Here is a 23,978-nt window from a genome sequence, read left to right on the forward strand (position 1 = left end):
CACAAGAGGAGGAGTATACTTGGCAAAGGCTGGGAGACATGGGAAGATTCCTGCTATACTACCACAAACAGAATCTGTTTAGTGTTTTGAATTAAGTTAAATCTCTTGACAAGTTACTGGTTTAAATTGAATGCAAATTAACTATTCTGTCTCTGATTAACTAAAGCTTAATAAATTGTTTCGATAAGCATTAAGGAAACTGGCAATTTGAAACTATTAGTTCACAGAATTAAGAGCGTCTTGTCAAGATAGTACGAATAAAGGCTTAACTTTAGTTCAACGAGAGCAGACGAGTTTGTAGACGACAGTGAAACCTTATATAGGCATCATTCTTCTCGCATCAGATCCACCGTAATCTGTCCTGCAATGACGGTATCTTAATGACAAATGATTGGCGTTCGTATAAATTTTTGTAATTCAAGACAAGAGATAATTGGACTCTTGTAATAGTTGTGACCGCGACCTAGTTAGTCATCCAAATCAGTTCACGTTAATTCCGAAGGACCTAAGCGACGCCGTAATGCTAGTCGTGTGAAATCAATGAATCCAAACTCGATGAGTAAACGTACCTTCTGTTTCGTAATCTTGTACTATATTTGCTAGACAAAACTTTACTACTACAGACGTTTACGACTAATTAATCCTCTAGTCAATGTTATGACACGAACTTCCTCAAGATAAGAATTTATGTAATGGCAGCGTTTAACAATGTATGCTGATACAAAGACTCGGTATCAGGAAACTCGACTCTCTCGTGCACTGGCTCGATTACAAGTGAATGCTGATTACCATCTTTGGATTAACTTAGGTATGAAAACCAAGAATAATTATAAATGACACAGAGCGCTGAAGACGCTCACAGGCGGACACTGCTGCTCGTTGCTTATAAGAGTGAATATTCTCTCATTTATTACACATCTCAGCTGTTGTCAGCTTCTAAGAAAAATCAAAATTGCTGTGCTCTCTCTTAGGTCTAACTGGAGCCAGGCTCAGGGCCCAGGACAATCAGCTCGCGTCTGGCGAGGCTAACACACAGAGATTAGGACCATAACTAGAAAACGTGAGTAGACTTTGCGGACTACAGAATCATCACATCACCACCAAGCAGAAACAACGTTCTACACACAAACAAAAAACCTTAAAAAAGGCACCAAATCAGACACAAACACACAGGCTGAATCTCGGCAGCCACCAAGCGATCCCTAACAATCTCAGCAGCCTTAACAATCGCAGTCCGACCCACAGCCAGGTACTCATGGTCAAACCAACGATTCTCCTCATGAAAGATCTCTTGAGATACATGAAGACGAAGGTTTTCAATAGGTACGCTCCAGGCGTAACTCGAAACGAAACTCCACTGCGTTCACAGAATCCGGTGATACCACAATAAGGTTTGATGTGAACGTTCAACATAGAATTGTTATCACTGAAAATCTGGAGCCCAAGGAAACCATCAAGTCTTTTCATTCAGCACTACAACAATTCAACTTTGCACAGCTTGTGATTGTCATGAATTTCGGAAACAACAGTGTCTAGCTCATCACTTTCCAAACTGACTTAGAAATCAAACTCAAAAATAAAAAAAATGGCGCCACTTACGACCGGAAGCGACTATAAAGACAAAAAACTTACGCAATAAAGCACATCTTGATTGGAAACCACACGGACCCTTCGTGAGAGTCGCCATCAGTAATGTCGATTACGAGGTCACCAATGAGGAACTCGAAGAGGAACTGATGATGCAGGGATACCAATTCAGAAAAGCAGCGCGCATCTACTCGCGACTCACAAAACGTCCCATCAAACAGATACGCGTCATTTCTGATCACAAGGAAACCGCAGATAAACTTCTTGCACACTTCTTCAGGATGCAATGTGTACTACATTTGGCTGAACCATTCAACCCACTACCCCCACAACCCACACAATGCAAAAAATGCAACAGTTTTCAGCACACTTCTGAAAATTTCGCGACGAACACCAATGTGGGAAATGCAGCGGATTCATGTGGTTTTCAGCTGCAAACTGTATTCTAAAAAGGAAACACCTAAATACAGCAACTTCAATGGTACTCATTCGGTACCGATCCAAACTACTCAGAAAGGCCGAAGCAGCTCATCTCCGCCAACAGACCAGAGAAGATGAAGTGCATTGGTGAACCATCTTACTCGAGCAGGAATGTTCACAAACTGAAAACTTTCTGCGTGCATTTAGCACTGCACTACGCATCATTCTTGCGGATCGTTTATCCCTCATTACCAAAACTGTAAAAACGGTCCCTACGGCAGAATATGGAGATCACGCACGCCTGGAGCAACACAGACATCTACATCACCAAGCCGCCAGACTAATTAGCTCTTTTCACATGCACGTCCAGAAAAGACACTGTAACTATATGCTTTGTCAACGCAAATTATTTCTCTGCCAAAAAGGAGCTCCTAGAAGAACTGCTTCGAGAACAAAACGTTACTATTATTGGAACTGTCCAAACCAGATGCTTCGGCAACAGGTTAGACTAATCCAAGACAGACAGAGGAAGATGTGCACAAGTAGGGGTCGCCATCATCCATACAAAACAACTGCCCGCTGTAAGACTTGATTTACCAAAAAAACTGAACACCCACCAAGCTATTCTCCTAAAAATAGTAGGAAAATACAGGAAACCGATCTTTTTCACAACCGCATATGTACCTCCCACTGAGGATCTACCAATATATCTTTTTTATTATATTCTACACTTGGACCAGCAATCATCACAGGAGACTTTAATGCCAGATCCACTGTTCTTAGCGACAAAACCAACAACAAAAACGGCCATCTTCTCATTGCAGCTCTAAACGACAATCTGATCCACCCAGAAAGTAATTCACCTACTTTCATCAATCACACTGGAACCTCCATAATTGATCACATTATCTGGAGACTGTTACTGCGGTGAAATGGAAATAGGTGATGCATCTCCAGCGGCCATCTCTCTATCATCATAAAACCAACGACTATTACCCACGTCAAAAATGACAACCATAACAGGAATGCTTCCCAAATACCTTAGTACAGAAAACTTTACAACAGAATTTTTATGCAAAAAGCCCAACACGACAGCCATTAATGCTACACAAGGCCCTGACAACTATAACGAGCTAATCTTCCAAACTACCAATCTCCTTCCAGTAACAGTGCGCCAAAGAAAACCATCATTGACATAAGGACAGGCTTCTTACACCTATTCTTAACCTAATGAAAGGAAAAAGAAAATTATACTGACAAGTTCAATGACAACCCAATGAAACAGCTAAAACGGAATGGAACCGTCTTAACAATTAAATTAGATCAGAAATTCGGCAACTCAGAGAAAATAGATGAAAAACGTGAGTCACAGGGATTAGACCCACCTAACTCCACTCTATCTTCGCATAAATTCAAGAGAATTGTGGGCAGAACCGGTTTTACAAATGGATGTTCACATCATGGCGGAAGAAAGGGAGACAGCTGAAATACTCCGCGATTTACTAGAAAATTTACACGATCTTCTACAGGATCCCGAATTTCACAACTATTAGGAAATTCTTCCAGTTCTGTACAAAAATAGCTGAATATGAGATAGTCTCTGTCATACTATGTGGCAAAAATACAGCCCTTGGAAATGGCGGCATTTTATCATTTCATCTCAAACTACTTCTACAAAAAATTGTACCATCCCAATGGAAAGATGCGCATATTGAAATGATTCCGAAACCTGTAAAACCAAAAAACTACCCTAACTCATGGAGACCTATCACATTACTTCTAATAATTATCAAAACCTTTGATGCAATAATTAACAACAGACTACAGCAGACTGCGAAAGACAACAGCATTATACCATATGAACAATGTGGTTTCAGAAACAGTCACAGTGCCGTTGACACATTATTAAAATTAACTAGCAAGGTAGCAGAATCCTGCAGCTTTTCTGGAGACAGAACGCACCTTCGATGAGATATGGCATGCGGGACTTCTTCATAAAACGCTGAAACAGTATAATTAGTAGCTAATCTCATTGGAAATAGAAAAGCACAAGTACGAGTTGGGGAGCAAAAATGATCCCACCTCACACCCAAAGTGGAAGTCTCTCAGGTTGCCGTCATCTCCATAGCGCTGCGTACGATGTATACAGCGGACATCCCAAGACCCATGGCGGAATGGAGACATAGCTGTAAACGCGGATGACACCATTTACTAATGTCATGCACTCACCTGCAATGCAATCAATGATCAAGCCAACAGCTACGTTACCAAATTTGAATCCTAGTTCAGTAAATCGCGAACGCAGGAACGGTATGTGGAACAGGGATCTGGCTAGTCCCACATACTGTTCCTGCGTTGTTGTTCTGCTCATAGAATCCACCCAAATGGCCTTACCATCAAATTACCCATCTCTGGCTGCCACCCCTCCTTCCACCTGCTCAGATTCTGCCAATTCTTAGCCCTCACCAACATAGTCCTGCAAAATCATATCGCCGGCCGATGTGGCCGAACGGTTCTAGCCGCTTCAGTCCGGAACCGCGGTGCTGCTCCGGTCGCAGGTTCAAATCCTGCATCGGGCTTGGATGTGTGTGATGTCCTTAGGTTAGTTAGGATTAAGTAGTTCTAAGTCTAGGGGACTGATGACCTCAAATGCTAAGTCCCATAGTGCTTAGAGCCATTTGAACCACATGAAAACTATATCAATGAAGCCCAAACCTCCTTGCAGTACCTTCTGTCCATCCGCAAAATTCTCCTGCCATGCAATCCCATATTCCTGGAACCCATAACAGATGCTGAAACTCTTGCCCTGCAGGAACTTGAGCAACATGCATAACGCCACCTCAAAAAGCTCTCCATCCTGCTCACTTCCTACTCCCGCCTTGAAGTACCACTGTCCACCATCTCTACAACGTCCGCAGCTCGTGGTCGTGCGGTAGCGTTCTCGCTTCCCACGCCCGGGTTCCCGGGTTCGATTCCCGGCGCGGTCAGGGATTTTCTCTGCCTCGTGATGACTGGGTGTTGTGTGATGTCCTTAGGTTAGTTAGGTTTAAGTAGTTCTAAGTTCTAGGGGACTGATGACCATAGATGTTAAGTCCCATAATGCTCAGGGCCATTTTTTGAACCTCTACAACAACCTGCAAATCTCCTCCACTGATGTCTATCAGAAACAAGGGTATCGTCAGGAGTAGACGCGTGATAGGACCGCTCTTGTTCTCACAAGGGAACCTCCGCATCGCACCCCCCTCAGATTTAGTTATAAGTTGGCACAGTGGATAGGCCTTGAAAAACTGAACACAGATCAATTGAGAAAACAGGAAGAAGTTGTGTGGAATTGTGAAAAAATAAGCAAAATATACAAACTAAGTAGTTCATGGAAAGATATGCAATATCACGGACACTGGGAACGCAGGAGCGCCGTGGTCTCGTGGTAACGTGAGCAGCTGGGGAACGAAAGATCCTTGGTTCAAATCTTCTATCGGGAAAAAGTTTAATTTTTTATTTTCAGTTTATGTGACAAACTCTTACGTTTTCATCACTTTTTTGGGAGTGATTATCACATCCACAAGAAAACCTAAATCGGGCAAGGTAGAAGAATCTTTTTACCCATTCGCCAAGTGTACAAGTTAGGTGGGTCGACAACATATTCCTGTCATGTGACGCACATGCCGTCACCAGTGTCGTATAGAATATATCAGATGTGTTTTCCTGTGGAGGAATCGGTTGACCTATGACCTTGCGATCAAATGTTTTCGGTTCCCATTGGAGAGGCACGTCCTTTCGTCTACTAATCGCACGGTTTTGCGATGCGGTCGCAAAACACAGACACTAAACTTATTACAGTGAACAGAGACGTCAATGAACGAACGGACAGATAATAACTATGCAAAAATAAAGAAAGTAAAATTTTCACTCGAGGGAAGACTTGAACCAAGGACCTCTCGTTCTGCAGCTGTTCACGCTACCACGGGACCAGTGCGCTCCTGAGCTACCGTTCTCCATGATGTTGCCTATGTTGCCCATGGACTACTCAGTTTGTATATTTTGCTTATTTTTTCACAGTTCCACACAACTTCTTCCTGTTTTCTCAATTGATCTGTGTTCAGTTTTTCAAGGCCTATCCACTGTGCCAACTTATAACTAAATCTGAGGAGGGTGCGATGGGGAGGCTCCCTTGTCAGTAGTATCCAGGTACGTTACCCCTTGGAAATTCGGCTGTACCGCAAGACGTTCCGCTTGCCAGCGACTGTCTCGCCGCAACTCGACCGCCGGTAATGAACACTAGACTCTACGTCCACTGCCGGTAAACATAATTTACCAGCAGACTCACAGAACTTTCCCCAGTATACCGCAGCGCCAGCATCACTCGGGACGGCCACAAACACGGAACTGTTTTCCTACACCGGGCACGCTCCGCCTATAAACTGACAGCTTGGCCGCTCGTGGAGACGGCCCCTGTCACCAGCCGTCTCCACTAACGGCCAAGCTATCAGCACCGCCGACCACAGCCCAAAGCATTCTGCCCTCAGCACGCTCCCGAGTCGTCTCGCCGTCGCCCGGAGCAGTCGCAGCCTTCCACCGAGCACAGCGTCGTGCGTCCAGGTGCTGCCCGGCCTAGGTTATTCGACCTAGGCGTCACCACGTGCGGCCACTGTTTACCATTGACCACTGCCTAATGGGACTCGGCGTTCGTAGACTCTGTAAGAAATTTCCTATTTCAGTGATCGAACTTAGACCCTCGGACAACTCCATACTGGTGGATAAAGTGCTAAATTTACTTCTCATTTTTAACCAATGACTCTTACAGGGTGTTTCAAAAATGACCGGTATATTTGAAACGGCAATAAAAACTAAACGAGCAGCGATAGAAATACACCGCTTGTTGCAATATGCTTGGGTCAACAGTACATTTTCAGGCAGACAAACTTTCGAAATTACAGTAGTTACAATTTTCAACAACAGATGGCGCTGCGGTCTGGGAAACTCTATAGTACGATATTTTCCACATATCCACCATGCGTAGCAATAATATGGCGTAGTCTCTGAATGAAATTACCCGAAACCTTTGACAACGTGTCTGGCGGAATGGCGTCACATGCAGATGAGATGTACTGCTTCAGCTGTTCAATTGTTTCTGGATTCTGGCGGTACACCTGGTCTTTCAAGTGTCCACACAGAAAGAAGTCACAGGGGTTCATGTCTGGCGAATAGGGAGGCCAATCCACGCCGCCTCCTGTATGTTTCGGATAGCCCAAAGCAATCACACGATCATCGAAATATTCATTCAGGAAATTAAAGACGTCGGCCGTGCGATGTGGCCGGGCACCATCTTGCATAAACCACGAGGTGTTCGCAGTGTCGTCTAAGGCAGTTTGTACCGCCACAAATTCACGAAGAATGTCCAGATAGCGTGATGCAGTAATGGTTTCGGATCTGAAAAATGGGCCAATGATTCCTTTGGAAGAAATGGCGGCCCAGACCAGTACTTTTTGAGGTGCAGGGACGATGGGACTGCAACATGGGGCTTTTCGGTTCCCCATATGCGCCAGTTCTGTTTATTGACGAAGCCGTCCAGGTAAAAATAAGCTTCGTCAGTAAACCAAATGCTGCCCACATGCATATAGCCGTCATCAATCCTGTGCACTATATCGTTAGCGAATGTCTCTCGTGCAACAATGGTAGCGGCGCTGAGGGGTTGCCGCGTTTGAATTTTGTATGGATAGAGGTGTAAACTCTGGCGCATGAGACGATACGTGGACGTTGGCGTCATTTGGACCGCAGCTGCAACACGGCGAACGGATACCCGAGGCCGCTGTTGGATCACCTGCTGCACCAGCTGCGCTCTGCCCTCTGTGGTTGCCGTACGCGGTCGCCCTACCTTTCCAGCACGTTCATCCGTCACGTTCCCAGTCCGTTGAAATTTTTCAAACAGATCCTTTATTGTATCGCTTTTCGGTCCTTTGGTTACATTAAACCTCCGTTGAAAACTTCGTCTTGTTGCAACAACACTGTGTTCTAGGCGGTGGAATTCCAACACCAGAAAAATCCTCTGTTCTAAGGAATAAACCATGTTGTCCACAGCACACTTGCACGTTGTGAACAGCACACGCTTACAGCAGAAAGACGACGTACAGAATGGCGCACCCACAGACTGCGTTGTCTTCTATATCTTTCACATCACTTGCAGCGCCATCTGTTGTTGAAAATTGTAACTACTGTAATTTCGAAAGTTTGTCCGCCTCAAAATGTACTGTTGTCCCAAGCATATTGCAACAAACGGTGTATTTCTATCGCTGCTCGTTTAGTTTTTATTGCCGTTTCAAATATACCGGTCATTTTTGAAAGACCCTGTACTTTCTTGTTATTCATGTCCCATGTTTAGTGACACAGCAAAATATTGTTCTTTGCTGTCGGTGGTATCGCAGTAAGTGTGTTGTTCCCCTTGTGGTCACGGGTATGAAACTCCGCACGTATGTAAACTGTCTCAGGAACAGGGTTGCAGCATTCTGCGACTGTATGCTGATTACGAACCTGTAGTATGCGTACAAGTATCGTTGTTAAGTGGAGTACAAAAGGCGGTGTAAATATAACGTCGATATTTATTTTTTACGGAAAATAGTTGTTTTGGGTATTATCTTTAATTTAATCGTTTCTAATTTATTAAAGTAATTGGCTGCACATCTAATTTCTACAGGTTAGATTAGCAACTGTTCAGTTATGAAAAGATATCTCTAATAAACAGTGGTTTATGTTGATTTACAGTAAACATCCTGCTGCATAGATTGGCTATATTGGTTACTGCGGTATCACTTCCTATCTGTACTACAGCGCATGGTATCACGCACGTTTTGTAAGGCGCATTACTCCTTTCGTTGTGTATATTTGGACTTGTTGCTCATTCAGTTGTGTTCCTCTCTTTAATATGACTCCACCAAATGAAATATCGAAAAAAAAAATAAGGCCGGCCGAAGTGGCCGTGCGGTTAAAGGCGCTGCAGTCTGGAACCGCAAGACCGCTACGGTCGCAGGTTCGAATCCTGCCTCGGGCATGGATGTTTGTGATGTCCTTAGGTTAGTTAGGTTTAACTATTTCTAAGTTCTAGGGGACTAATGACCTCAGCAGTTGAGTCCCATAGTGCTCAGAGCCATTTTTAGAAAAAATAAGGGAAATAGATTCTACAGAACATGTTCTTTTGAAAGTTTACATCCACAGAATGAGGTTAGGGCAAGCAACACTGAACGAAGTTCGTCGCCACCAAGTGCTTCCAAGAACCACCTTGTGAACAGTAATGAAGTGTATACTGAAACCAATGTCAGTGATTTAAGCCTCAGACTACGTTTAAGTGTACTAAAAACAATATTCTATCAAACCGATTGCTGTAATTTGTGTGGTAGAGACACAGAAATTTCTGGAAATGTCTTCAAAAGAAACGGTTTAGTTCTTATTTTGGGACTGTTTTGTTCAAGTTGTGTGAGTAAGAAACAATTTTGGGCATCTGAAAAATGTAAAAACGAAAACCATTTTCAGACAAAGTAGAAATTTCTATGGGCTGAGATACATCGGTAAAGCTCCTCTATAAATGTTTCAAGATACATAGGTGCTTTAGAGGAAATGGTGTAAGTAACTGAAGAATAATCAATGAAATCTGCAATAGTGGAAGCAGTTAAAGAAAATGATGGTAACGACATTTAAATGGCATTTGACGGATCGTGGCAAAAAATGGGTCATCAGTCTAATAATTCTTGTGCAGGTGGCATAAGTATTGATACCGAGAAGGTGCTTGATGTGGGAGTATTGTCGAAACATTGCTAATGAAGCACAAAAGTGGCTACAAATAATTAAAAGAAACAATTACGTGAACACAACTGCCAGAAAACATGTGAGGGATCCGGTGGAGAAATTGAAAGTGCCTCAGCGGTAAACATCTTTCAGCGCTCTCAAAATTGGTGATGGTGATTCCAGTTGATTCAAATCAATAACTGACAGCAGGCCCTATTATGGCCCCACACTACAAAAGTTATAATGTGTCTGTTATGTGCGGAAACGAATGGGTACCCGACTGCGTAAAACCAAGCATAGCTTTTCTAGCAAAAACTTGAAGATGGCAAGACTATTAGAGGAAGTTTGACTGATAAAACAATCAATCAGCTAAGTGAATACAATAGCCATGTCATTAGAAAGAATATAAACTACATGTATGGGATGAGAAAATCTGTATGGGCAACGCATTTCCAAAAGACTTCAAGTGATGAGAAGGTACTACACAGCTTGCGTTCAATTGACTGGTATAAATACAGCAAAGCTGAGATTGCAGGAACCGAATATACCCACAGAAACATCGTCCCTGAAGCTGTTGTAGCAGTAATAAAGCCAGTATATAGATATCTGACACATCGAGGCCTTCTTATGAAATGCTTCATAGGAAAAACTCAAAATGTAAATGAGTCTTTCAACTATTCTGTATGGACCAGGATGCCCAAAGACGTTTTTTTGGGCTTAAAAACACTGAATATTGGGGTCAACGAGGCTGTGATCGCCTTCAGTGGTGGAAATGCAGGCTGAATTAAGGCTCTGAGACAATTTGGAATTAAGTCTGGCCATAATACAGAAGCAGTCCTACAAGAAGTCGATACACAGCGAATCTCCAAGACAGAAATTATGATCAAAAATACTACAGAAGCTGCAGGATCCCTCAGGCTTAGGATTTCTCTTCATTCAGTAGTGAGTTTTCCTTTACTTCAAGTGCGATTTGTAAAAAGCAACTTTTTGCCGATGTTTCCCATTATCTCAGAAACTGCTTAAGCTAACGCTCTGAAATTCGTACGTCTTTGTACAGCAGTTTAATGTTTATGTGCATCTACAGTGGCAGAGACAGCACTCATATTTTGATCACAAAAACAATTTTTAAAAATTATATAAGTTTTTAAGACATTCATTAAAAATTCATATCATGATTCCTAACGAAGTTATATACTCGATAGTATATGGTCCATGAACCATGGACCTTGCCGTTGGTGGGGAGGCTTGCGTGCCTCAGCGATACAGATAGACGTACCGTAGGTGCAACCACAACGGAGGAGTATCTGTTGAGAGGCCAGACAAATTTGTGGTTCCAGAAGAGGGGCAGCAGCCTTTTCAGTAGTTGCAGGGGCAACAGTCTGGATGACTGACTGATCTGACCTTGTAACACTAACCAGAACAGCCTTGCTGTGCTGGTACTGCGAACGGCTGAAAGCAAGGGGAAACTACAGCCGTAATTTTTCCCGAGGGCATGCAGCTTTACTGCATCTGCATCAAACCTGTCTCAGGAATGAAGACCACAACAACAACAGTATAAGATATGACTCTTTATCTCGTCAAAATTATGCTTCATTACCATGGATACTTCCTGAGAAAACGGGATATAAACATCTAAAATTTATCAGGATCGGACATTAATACTCCCCTTATGCGACTGTAGAAGCATACAAGGTGACTTAGAATTTCTACTTGGTGTGTTGAATGGCAGCTTAAAATGTAGAAAAATGTAAGTTAACGTGGATGAACAGGAAAAATTTTCGATCACAGTATTAGTGATGTTCTGCATAAGAAAATCGATTAAATATCCAGGCGTCACGTTGAAAAATGATATGAAAAGGAACGAGCGCGTAAGGACGGTATTTGGGAGGGCGAATGGTCGACTACGGTTTACTGCGAGAATTTTAGGAAAGAGTGGTTCACCTGTAAAGGAGAACGCATATAGGACGCCGTGCGACCTATTCTTGACTACTGCTAGAGTGTTTGGGATCCGTATCAGGCCGTATTAAAGGAAGAGATCGAGGCATTGTAGAGGTGAGCTGCTTCGTTTATTACCGTTAGGTTCGAACAACAGTTAAGTGTTAAGGAGAAGCTTCGGGAACTAAATTTGGAATACCTGGAGGAAAAGCCACGTTTTTTTTTCGAGGAACACTAACGAGAAAATTTAGAAAACCGGCATTTGAAGCTAATTGCCGAACGATTCTACTGCCGCCAACATACATTGCGCTTAAGGACCACGAAGATAAAATACGAGACATTAGTGCTCATACGGAGGCACGCAGAGAGTCGTTTTTCCCTCGCTCTGTCTGCGAGTGGAACAGGAGAGGAAATGACTAGTAGTGGTACACGGTACACTCCGCCATGCACCATACGGTGACGTGCGGATATGTACGTGTAAGCAGATATAGATGTAGACGCTAAAGTTTCTTCTCGTTGCAATCGGGTTTGGAACTCTGGAAGGACGACTGCTTAAGAGCTTCTGTGCACGGCATAATTTGCCCAATATTTCCTTCGCGGTTTTCACGTAAATGGTACTTAGGGATATGAAGCACATTTCTAGCTTCTTTACTTATACCATTTCTTGAAACCTTTTAAGCAGTCTTTCGACCGCAAGTTGCAATCTACTTTGAAGCGTCGGTCCATTCACATTTTTCAGTATTTCCGTAATGCTCTCCAGTGAGTCAAAAAACTTCTGATCATTCGTATCACCCTTCCTTGTATCCATTCAATATCCCGTGTTAGTCTTATTTGCTATGGGTCCCCTGCATTTGAGAAATATTCCAAAATGTTTCATAAGCAGTCTCCCTTGTAGACTGATTGCGTTTTCCCAGTATTCTGCCGCTTCTCTACCTACGGTGTATGAATTGTTGTACCCATGTGTTTGTATGAAGTTACTGATTGCAGTTGAGACTCAGTAATATTGCAGATATAGGACAGTTCTGCGGTTTGTTAATAGCAAATTTTATACTTCTGTACGTTGAAAGTAAGTTGCCAATGCTTGCTCGACTTTGAAATCTTATCGAGATCTGTTCTTCATCTGGTAATTCATTACAAATAAATGAAGCATCTACAAGAAATCTGATGTCATTATTAACGTCATGAGGTAGCTCATCAATGTTCGCTCTGAGCTGTAAGGGTCTCCTCACAGTTTCTTGCACGTGGCTGAAGTTACTTCCCTATCTGTCGATGGCTCCCTATCCAAGATGCACTGGTGTCCATAAAATGAACTACTACAGTACAGCACAGAAATTAATTGAAAAAAGAATAGTACGCCATGAGACGGATAGAAATGAAGCTTTTATTCTAAGACAAATACACCGAAGTCACTACTATTGATGATGGTCCCCTGGACGTTACAAAATACTGAACACCATTCGTAATCACCACTTGATCACCACGGACGGCAGTACATTCCCTGGAACGTCCTCCCATGTGGGCCACAAGGTTGATAGGAAGTTCCTGTCGTAGGGCTTTCCATTCCTCCACCAGTGCAGCTGACAGCTGCTGGATGGCCGTTGGTGGCAGTGGAGGTGCTGCAGTTCGTCTGCCCAGTACACCCTAAACGCGCCCAATGGGATGTAAGTCAGAGGAAGGCCCGCACCTGCGCTGTTTAATGCGATGGCGCACTGTCATCCATAAAAGTGAAGCCAGGCCCGAATGCACCGCTGACAAGAATCACGTGGAGAGCGAGTACAGTGTCACGACAACATTGATCGGTGAGCCCAACGTTTTCAAACATTCTGAGGGCAGTACGCTCATGCAACGTTATGTCTCCCCACCCCGTAACACCTGGACCACCAAAACGGGCAGGTCTTCCTGTGTGATTTACGTTTTCCCACCCCTCACCACATGACGCTATGTCCAGCATTGTCGAACATGAACCCACTTACGCGTCACTATTGCAAGTTTCGCGTAACTTCTTCATTTCATTCTCACATTTAACAAGTCCATTTTCTTGTTTTTGTGAATCGGTGTATGTGTTTTTTGTTTTTATTTGCTCATTTTTATAACTGATCGTGACTGCAAAGCCGGAATTGGGTATCAATTTTAGTAAAATAGCATGTGACTAAGACACTGACTTTTATAACTAAACCAAACTGATATACACATGAATATCTGGTGTGAAAGGAATGAAGAGTCAACTGGATGGTAAAGAGATAGGAAATAATGACTCCCAGCTATTCAGGGCATTGCGACAATGCAAGAGTTGAAAATTTGTGGCAGACCGTGACCTGAACATGGATACTCCGCTTCTCTGGAATGGTTGCCTTAATAGCCTTGGCCATGCGGACAAGCTTTGAGTGGGGCCGTTGCTGTCCGGTGCAGCGATTGGCAGGTTCCTACTTTGGTTCTGAAGTAGGGCTGAGGCTGTTAAGGCAGAGCACCGAGTTTCGACTCCCGGTGCGGCACAAATTTTCAACTGTCGCTGTTGCATTTCTGCAATGCCCTGTGCGACTAGAAGTCATTACTTACTTCCTTTCTGTTTCCCATCCCATTGCCTTTCCATTCCTTTCATCCTAGTCTTTCATGTTTATGTCCCAGCTGCGCCGGCCGCGGTGGTCTAGCGGTTCTAGGCGCGCAGTCCGGAACCACGCGACTGCTACGGGCGCAGGTTCGAATCCTGCCTCGGGCATGGATGTGTGTGATGTCCTTAGGTTAGTTAGGTTTAAGTAGTTCTAAGTTCTAGGGGACTGATGACCACAGATGTTAAGTCCCATAGTGCTCATAACCATTTGAACACATTTTTTTTTTTCCCCAGCTGCTTCAGTGTGAGTGGTGTTTGTTGTGTCGGACATGTCTAACAGAACCGAAAACTTAATATCTAAAAGATGATATGCCTGAGTAAGCAAACGATTAGCATTTCAGCTCAACGTTACAAGGTAAGTAGGAGTAAAACCATCTACAGCGCATGATTAAGGAAACATTATACAATCGGTTTCTCATTCAGAAATAGCATTTCAGCGTTTGTTATTCATGAGCAGACTGTGGTACACATTGTGTAACACCTACCAGCACATATCTGTATTCGATAAAGGCAAGATCGCAGCCTACCGAGACTTTGGTTTATCGTTCCGTGATACTGCCGCTCGTATTCGTCGTGATCTCACGACCGACATGAGAACACCTACGGGTTCAAGACGGCCAAACTGTCCGCCAAGTAAGAATTCAACGGACCCACGCGACTAGCGCTCGACAGGACAGACGTACTGTCCGCTCGAACTTGCAGGGTGCTACAAGCAAGTCACGTACCTTCAGTCAAAAAATGGCCTAGTTTACAAGACAAATATCCAAACTGGAAAGTACAATGATGGCTTTAGCACCACAAACCGCCAGGACGGCGACTACTTCGTATCTTTCCTTGACGTGGCAGCGGAGAGAAGCACGCAGACAATGGAGCACCCAACGACAATAATAGACACAAGAATGGCACCACGTCGCCTTTTAAGATGAGTGCCAGTCCGCGTACAACATCATGATGGGTATCTGGAGGCTCTGTGGAGTATGAATGTCGCCAGATTGCATCCATCATCGTTTTATGGGTCCAGCACCTTGAGTGGCAGTACGGGTCGTCTTGTCAAAGGATGCACAACATGGTCACCTATGGTTCATATAGCCCATAATTTTAGAGTCGGCGTTAGATTTCAAACGTACAAAGCCCAGTGTCTGTGCCTGATCTTTGAGACATATGTGACACTTTGAACAAAATTAAGCAAGACTGCTATAGTAACCAGAATCGGACACAAGCAGGAGACGCTGGTCGATGGGCTGAGGGCATCGGCGGTGAATCACCGAAAACCATGAAACACAACAACAGAAATGGACGACCAACAATGACAACATGACAGAATGATGAGTCCGGAGTGTAAGCCAAATCCAGAGCCCAACTTAGCAATATCAGGAAGCAAGCAATGCTGCATGCAATGAGTGATACGCAGTCGGAACGTGACTGAGGTAAGGGCCCCTGCGCTTCGAGCTTTTAAAGCGTGGCTGCGTGCGCCGATACGCTGGAGTGGTGGGCGTGCCCATGCCTATCGATGAGTCTGCGACTTATTAGGAGTACCGCCTAGCGGCTGTCGTCTCGGTCTATACGTTCAGGTGGGCTTTCGAGCTCGTGAGGCCGGGATACCAGAACTGCCTGTTGCGCTTGCTGTTCTAAACTAAGTCGATACAGCAGGCGCTTCAGTCCGGAACCGCACGACTGCTACGGTCGCAGGTTCGAATCCTGCCTCGGGCATGGATGTGTGTGATGTCCTTAGGTTATTTAGGTTTAAGTAGCTCTACGTTCTAGGGGACTGATGACTACAGATGTTAAGTCCCATAGTGCTCAGAGCCATTTGAACCATTTGATACAGCAGGTTCTTGAGATATCTCTCCCATTGAAGCCGGCGGCGGTGGTCTCGCGGTTCTAGACGGTCAGTCCGGAACCGCGCGACTGCTACGGTCGCAGGTTCGAATCCTGCCTCGGGCATGGATGTTTGTGCTGTCCTTAGGTTAGTTAGGTTTAAGTAGTTCTAAGTTCTAGGGGACTGATGACCACAGATGTTAAGTCCCATACTGCTCAGAGCCATTTCTTTTTCTCCCATTGAAAACACCTGGTCGTGGATTCTCTAGAAATTGGCACACCACCACAACCCACCACTATGATTGAAGCAGCATGAAATGAGGTAGCAGTTTCTGCCATGCATCCTCAAATCGACTCAGGGCTTAATTTTGGCCGGAGGACGCCGAAGCGGCTTTCTGGCACTCCCACCGCTTTTTTAACTCACTGGAGCAAGTCGGAAATGGACATTAAAAATAGTACAGGTGTATTAAATCGAAACTATGATTTGCCGCTAAGCCGGCACCAGAGAACGCAACAGTGAGTGACCAACGTACTCTGTAACAACAATAACATGTTAGTTAATGAAATAAACTCTCAGACCAAAAAAAAGACGTACCACGAAGGAATTATCCGAAAGGGACGGAAATCAGTAGATGAATCTTACATGTACAGCAAACAAACGATTAAAATTTCAAAAGAATTTGATTATTTATTCAAGTGAAAATCACAAATTGAGCAAGTCAGTAACGCGCTGGGTCATCTCTGGCCCTTACGCAATCGGTTATTCTGCTTGTCACTGATTGATGGAGTTGTTGGATGTCCTTCTGAGGGATTATCGTGCAAATTCTGTCCCGCAGTCAAAACTCCTAGAAGATTGTAGGGTTCCGCCCTTAATAAACTCCTCCCGCACAGGCCATGAAGGCCCAAAGGTACCGACTGGCCGCCGCGTCATCCTCAGTCCAAAGGCGTCACTGGATGCGGAGATGAAGGGTTATGTGGTCAGCACACCGCTCTCCCGGTCGTATGTCAGTTTCCGAGACCGGAGCCGCTACATCTCAATCAGGTAGTTCCTCAGTTAGCCTCACAGGGGCTGAGTGCACCCCTCTTGCCAACAGCGCTGGGCAGACCGGATGGTCACCCATCCAAGTGCTAGCCCAGCCCGACAGTGCTTAACATCGGTGATCTGACGGGAATCGGTGTGACCGCTGTGTCAAGGCTGTTGGCTCCGCCCGTAATGCTCCAAACATAATTGGGGAGAGACCCAGCGATCTTGCTGGCCAAGGTACGGCTTATCAAGCACAAAGACAAACAGTACAAACTCTCGCCATTTGCAGGTAGGCATTATGTTGGTGAAATATAAGACTAAAACAGACTGCAGCAAAATGGGGGCCGTATGGCGGACGACAGGCTGCATTGACTGGAGTCGGATTGTCTTCAGTGATGAGTCTCGCTTCGAATTCAGCCTCGGTGACCAGCAAAGACATGTCTCGAGAAGCGGCGGCGGGACACCAACCTGTCGTCCGCCGTACTGCTCGGCAATCAGAAGTCACGGTCTGCGCTGCCAATTCTTTTCATAGCAGGACCCTTTTGGTTGTCATCCGCGGCCCCTTACAGTAAAGAAATACGTCGAAGATATTTTATGCCACGTTATGTTTCCCTTCGTGGTATGCCATCCTGGGCATACATTTCAGCAAGATAATGCCTGTCTGCACACGGCGAGAATTTCTATTGCTTTTCTTCGTGCTTGACAAGCCTTACCTTGACCAGCTAGGTCACCGGATGTCCCCCCAACCATATACGGGTTTTGACGCTCTAACGCGCCAGCTCGACAGACTCTGGCACGACATCTCTCAGGTGGACGTCCAACAACTCTGTCAGTCAGTGCCAAGAGGGATTACTGCTTGCGTTAGGGCCAAAGGCGGACCAATGCTTTATTGACGTGTTCAATTTGTGAAGCTCTTTCTCTTGATTGAACTGTCCAATTTTTCTTAAACTACTGTCATTTGTTTGTCTGTTCGCGTACATCAATTCTACTTATTGCCGTTCCATTCGGATAATTCTTTTTTCTTTCTAAAGCCTAGGAAGACGAGGATACAACCACAAGTTCTGCTTTGCCGAGCAGCTACAACGCAACTATTCGAACGTTGCGGCTGGCAGCAGCTGCAAACATGACGTCATTTTCACGAAAACTACCGACTTGTGCCGATACGTGTCGAGCAGAACTAGGGAGCAACGTGTCATTGCTACGGAGACAGACGGTAGCACCCGTTGTTTGCATTAAACTTACGGTTTTATTGTTTATATTATCATAAATTATATATTTTTATAACTTGCATTTCAGAACAGTTTTATCACAAGTTTTCAAAATTCGAAAGTTGTGACTTTTTCCGCTGGGGTAGGGGGTTGCATTGTTGAAGAGCTGCTTACCGTCACCTAAAATTTTAGAAATTAAGCACTGCTTCGACCCAATACCGATCGCTTTAGAACCATTTTTGTTGCTACAGGCGGCAACGCTGCGTTTTAAATTTCGCACCTCCACCCCACGAGATCTCCAACAGACTTTGATATCCTACCATACTTTGTCATTTGCTATGCTAATAGGTGTTGCAGTTTTAATGACGAGCAGTGTATTTCCTGTGCTGTATTTATTTGCTGCTTTCATTTGTCTTGATCCTGTTGACCATCATTCCTAACTTTTCCACTGTTTTTATTATTGGCTCCGACAGTCACTGCACATCATTCTTCACTTCCTGCCGTGACTCATCAGCTGTATATTTAATAGTTTTCACTCCCTGTCTTTCTTTTACTCTCTCTTTGTCGTTGTTGTCTTCGTCCGTAACGTCCACGCAATAACAGTAAGCTGTTCCGTGGACCTGTATGCTGAACTACGGGCTCCGCAGTTTACAGCGCCGGAGCACCTCTGGCAGCGACGCTGCCTAGACGCGCGCGTCTAGCTCTAGAGAACAGCTCAACCTTGACGAGCAGCCAACTCGAGAGCCCTTCCTGGCGAAGGGCTCGCAAGTTGCGACGGGCCCTTACCTATGGGTCTAGCGGCGCTCGATACGCGGAGGCCGTGCTGCAGCCAACGTCTGCCGCCAAGTGGAAGAGTGGTGGGGGTCCGCCACCTGGAGAGCTCTCGTTACTGTCTTCTCGCAGGGGCGGATCTCCACCTGTCTGCCAGATGCTGCTTACATTCACTCAGCAAATGGAGGGCGCATTTTAAAACGAAACTCGCAGCTACGTAACCTTTTTCTGGAAAGAGAGCGTTGCTGTTTTAAGCAGGATTAATGTGGTATCTGCCTGTGTAGCCACAGTCGATAGCACGCACATAAGCCACGGTTTGAGGTTTCCATGAATGCAGAAACCGCTGATATATCCGCAGTAATCTTTACTTTGCCTTCACTGATCCACAATAATAATTAATCAATTGCTGAAAGTTAAAAGACTCTGTCAGTATAATGAATTTCCTCTACTGCGTTTACAATGATCTAAGTCACAAACTGCTTTAAATGAACTCTCTGAACGTTTCCTCTCGTGTTTTTTTTTTTTTTTTTTTAATGAAGAGTGGGGGAGAGAGTTGTGCCGACAGATTAGTGTACCTAGGAAATCATGATGTTTTTTTGTCAGTACTTCAGTCTGGTGACTGATTTTACAATCACTTGAAACAATTCGCACTAGATATCAACATAAACAGTTTCGGCCATTTTCTACATTTCTTTAGACATTAGGTTGTGTTTTGTGCAGCATTTGTAAATATTTACACTTTGAGCACTCCATCTTCAGGCCACAAGTGACCCATCGGGACCATCCGACCGCCGTGTCATCCTCAGCTGAGGATGCAGATTGGAGGGGCGTGTGGTCAGCACACCGCTCTCCCTGTCGTTTGATGGTTTTCTTTGACTGGAGCCTCTACTATTCGGCCCAGTAGCTCCTCAATTGCCATTACGAGGCTTTGGGAACAGCTCACTCCGGCCCGGATAGTCACCCTCCACAGCGCTTAACTTCAGTGATCTGATGGGAACCAGTGCATAAACTGCGGTAAGGCCGTTGCCCTACACATTCACGTGCTGTATTTTATATATATATCGTTAATTCTCCAGTCACATAATTTTACGATGAGTAAAATTATGCACATTTTTACAACTACTCCTGCAACATTTGGACAGTCAAGCCGTACTTTGTCGCTCATCCACCATCGTGTAACTACAAACAGGAGAACATTATTTACCATGCAACACGTCATACTTGCAAATAAAGTGAGTTTCTTTAATGTCTTAGCAATTTTATCTGTCTTGAAAATGGAAATTTGTATTGATTTCCAGTAATCTCTATTTTAAAATGTATTTAACTTACAACTGATTCTTGGTAATATTCCAGCCGAATCCGATTTCATTTACTGATTACTTGTATGTAGTATAGTAATTATGTAACTGATAGGCAATTAAATACAGTAGTGCCAGGATTTTCTCGATTACACTGCTTTTAAATTTCGATAGCACATTTGTGCCTAAGTTAGTGGGCCGGCCGAAGTGGCCGCGCGGTTCTGGCGCTGCAGTCTGGAACCGCGAGACCGCTACGGTCGCAGGTTCGAATGCTGCCTCGGGCATGGATGTGTGTGATGTCCTTAGGTTAGTTAGGTTTAACTAGTTCTAAGTTCTAGGGGACTAATGACCTCAGCAGTTGAGTCCCATAGTGCTCAGAGCCATTTGAACCATTTGAACCTAAGTTAGTGTGTCCATTTCATTTTTATTAAAAAGAAGAGGACGTTAAAAATTTTAGAAAAAACCTAGAATAAATGAAGGAAAAAACGGAACAAAACTTGTGTTGGTAAAATATATTGGTCATCATTCACTCAGATCATCCAAATAACTTTTTAGTTTTTCTGCTGTGCTGTTACCATAATTTTCATTTTTATTTATTTTATCAAGAAGTGCATTTTCTCTTGATATTGTTCATAAAAGTCAACACGTGATATATCATTAAAGCGTATTTTGAAGACGAACAAGACCTTCATTGATTCAACTTCAATTCTCCTTTCTTTAAAAAAAAAATGTTGCCACGAAGAATTCATTAAGGAAACCGCACGCTCCCCAGGAGCACATGACCCAGAAATTGCCAGGCAAAACACCCCCTCCCCCCCAAATGAATCATGCTTTCCATGTTAACATTTTACTATTGAAATACGCAAACAATTTACATCACATTGACTAACACTTTATCTCTTCCTCCACTTTTTATTAAATTCTGCGCAAGTGAAAATTCATCCAAGTGTTCATCTTTGTCAACAGAAAAATTTGATACAATACTTCTAACAAAACTGCAACACTCCTGAATATCCTTCCACAGTAGCAGCTCCTTTTCAATGATCACCCATTCAAATGCTTTAAAAGGTGTGAGAAATGATGAAAACCATTCATTAATACGTTCAGTGCAAGAGTCATAGAAGAAGTCAGCATAACTATGAAATTCTTCAACAGTAATTTCATACTCTTCTTCCAATTTTCTTATCGGCTCATGTATAAAAGATGTGATAGATCTTTGGGACTTTCTACACTCTAATTTGCCCAATAATTTGTTTACTTCTTGATACACTTTCACTACTATGATTTCTTGTTTCTCTGTATATCTAGTTGTTGTGGAGGAAAGGTTTTAGCTGGCTAACAAAAGTGTGAAAGAAAATAGACAGAGGATTGTCACAGAATTGCTTAGGCATAACAGGACACTTATCAACTGAAATGGACAGGATTTTTAAACAGGAAATATCTCTATAATCCTTTCGATTACTGGTAACAGAGATAGCCATCTTGTCTTATTGTGTCCGAGTAGAGTTTTGTATTCAGGTTCAGCAAACTTAGAGAAAGCCTTGAGAGATTCACCCCTTACTGTATAAATGTGGAAATGCTGATAGATTTTGTTCACAATTAATTGGCAGTCAATGGGAAAGCAATCTGTGAGAATTTGGAAGGAATTGTGCGCCATATGTGCTACGCGACAACATCTATAATACAGTATTACTCAGTATTTTCTGTTGTAACCTATAAAACATACTGTTTTTATTTCTTTCCTTTGTTTACCATCAAAATTAGTGTTAGTATTGTCTGCAGAAGCTGTAACTACCTTTTCCTCTCTTTAAAATATCCTCCACATTATTCTGAAGTAAATCTGAAATTTCTTCAGAAAAATTAAAAAACTGAGCACTTTCACCATGATTCCATTTCAGGGTTAAAATACCTGACAAGGAGAAGAACTAACTTCAAATGCAGACGATTCTATGAATCAATTACTACAGAAACGAAATGAGCATTTGTCAGTTCACTTAAAACCTGCTGAACTTCATACAGTGCAATAACATTTCAATGACTACATTACATTTTGTGTGTCTATATGTTAATGTTAAGTCAGGACTGAACAATTTTTTTTAACAAGTGCAGTAGCACAATCCATTGACTTAAAGCTAAGGTTATGCATTGCACTGTGGTAGGCAAACGTAGCTTCTTGTGGTGTCATCCATTTCAGTTATTACAATAATGTTAGAAGCTAAACGAATGAATTAAAATTTTTGCTGTGGCCAGGATTTGATTCCATGCTCACTAGGCAAGTGTGCTAGCCATTACACCACCACAGCAGTATAAGTAATGCTCCTGCATGGACTACCATACTCCAGTGCCCTCCCTAACACAAACCTGAGTTCACCGTCTTCAGATCATTTTTCCATTCTTAAGTCGTCACTATTGCCGAGGCGCTCCGATATGGGAACAGCACCCCAGCTTTTGACGTAATGGGGACATCCTGCCTATACTTCAGGTGCAGGTGATCTATAGATGAGATATAATTAAATTTTCCTCGAAACCTACAAGTATGAGTTCCAAATTTATCTGCGATAATGTTAGCAAATAAGAAAGAAATATATCAAAACTAATTTCAGTGCCATTTCGTTTCTATATTTGGTAATAATTTTCAAAAAAGAAGTAAAAGTATTTTAACTCATCTAGGTAGCTTCACTGTTGAGATGAATATTGTTTAGAGGCATAGTTATTCTTGCAGCACAAAACTAAGCTCAGTTATATGAATGTAAATTAATTCTTGGCACTTAAAACTAAAAATTGTATTTAACAGACAACAGTTATATTTACAAATTTTACACAAACTTGTGATGTTACTTTGTTATTATGTTGGCCTGGTTCATATTTCAGCGTTGCGGTTGTGTTTATATTCAGTGGTAGTTATTTTATTTAAATAATATTAGTCAAATGAAGTTTTCTTTCGTGTTTCATTGACTGTGAGGTTAAACAATTATTAAGCGTAACAGTAGGTAGCCTCCCGATACTCACTGTGAGATTTATTTATTCTTCATTCATTTCATTGTGTTTAATAACGAGTGTAGTGATAACTGAAATTCTTTATCACTGTTATTTCATGACGTTTTTTGTTACTGCAAACTTGTTTGTAGCCTTCTGTATTCAAATCACTGCTTACTCATTGTTGTTTGCAGTTCTAATAACTTAGTGAATAGACAGTGTCCAATTGGGGTGGCCATCGTTTTTTCATGTATTCCAAAAGTTTTAATAAAGTTAATTGTTTTGTATCCCAAGCGCCATTCGTTGGAACACTACGTAAATGACTGCACAATTTTTGATAACTGAACTAGATTTAACTGAAGGCAGAGTAGGCGGAATAAGCTATCCTCAAAGATAGCTTGCTGTAAACCTCTCACTCGCTAATCGGTGTTCCATTTTGCTTCGGAAACGATAGCCTTGCCAACCTTTATTTTCTGTTAGGCACACGCGAGCACCGTCAAACACATTTTCGCAAAAGCTGATTATGTAAAGGAGTATGTTACAACGTATGCGCTAAA

This window comes from Schistocerca americana, chromosome 5 (assembly GCF_021461395.2).
Source record: "Schistocerca americana isolate TAMUIC-IGC-003095 chromosome 5, iqSchAmer2.1, whole genome shotgun sequence".
Classification (NCBI taxonomy): domain Eukaryota; kingdom Metazoa; phylum Arthropoda; class Insecta; order Orthoptera; family Acrididae; genus Schistocerca; species Schistocerca americana.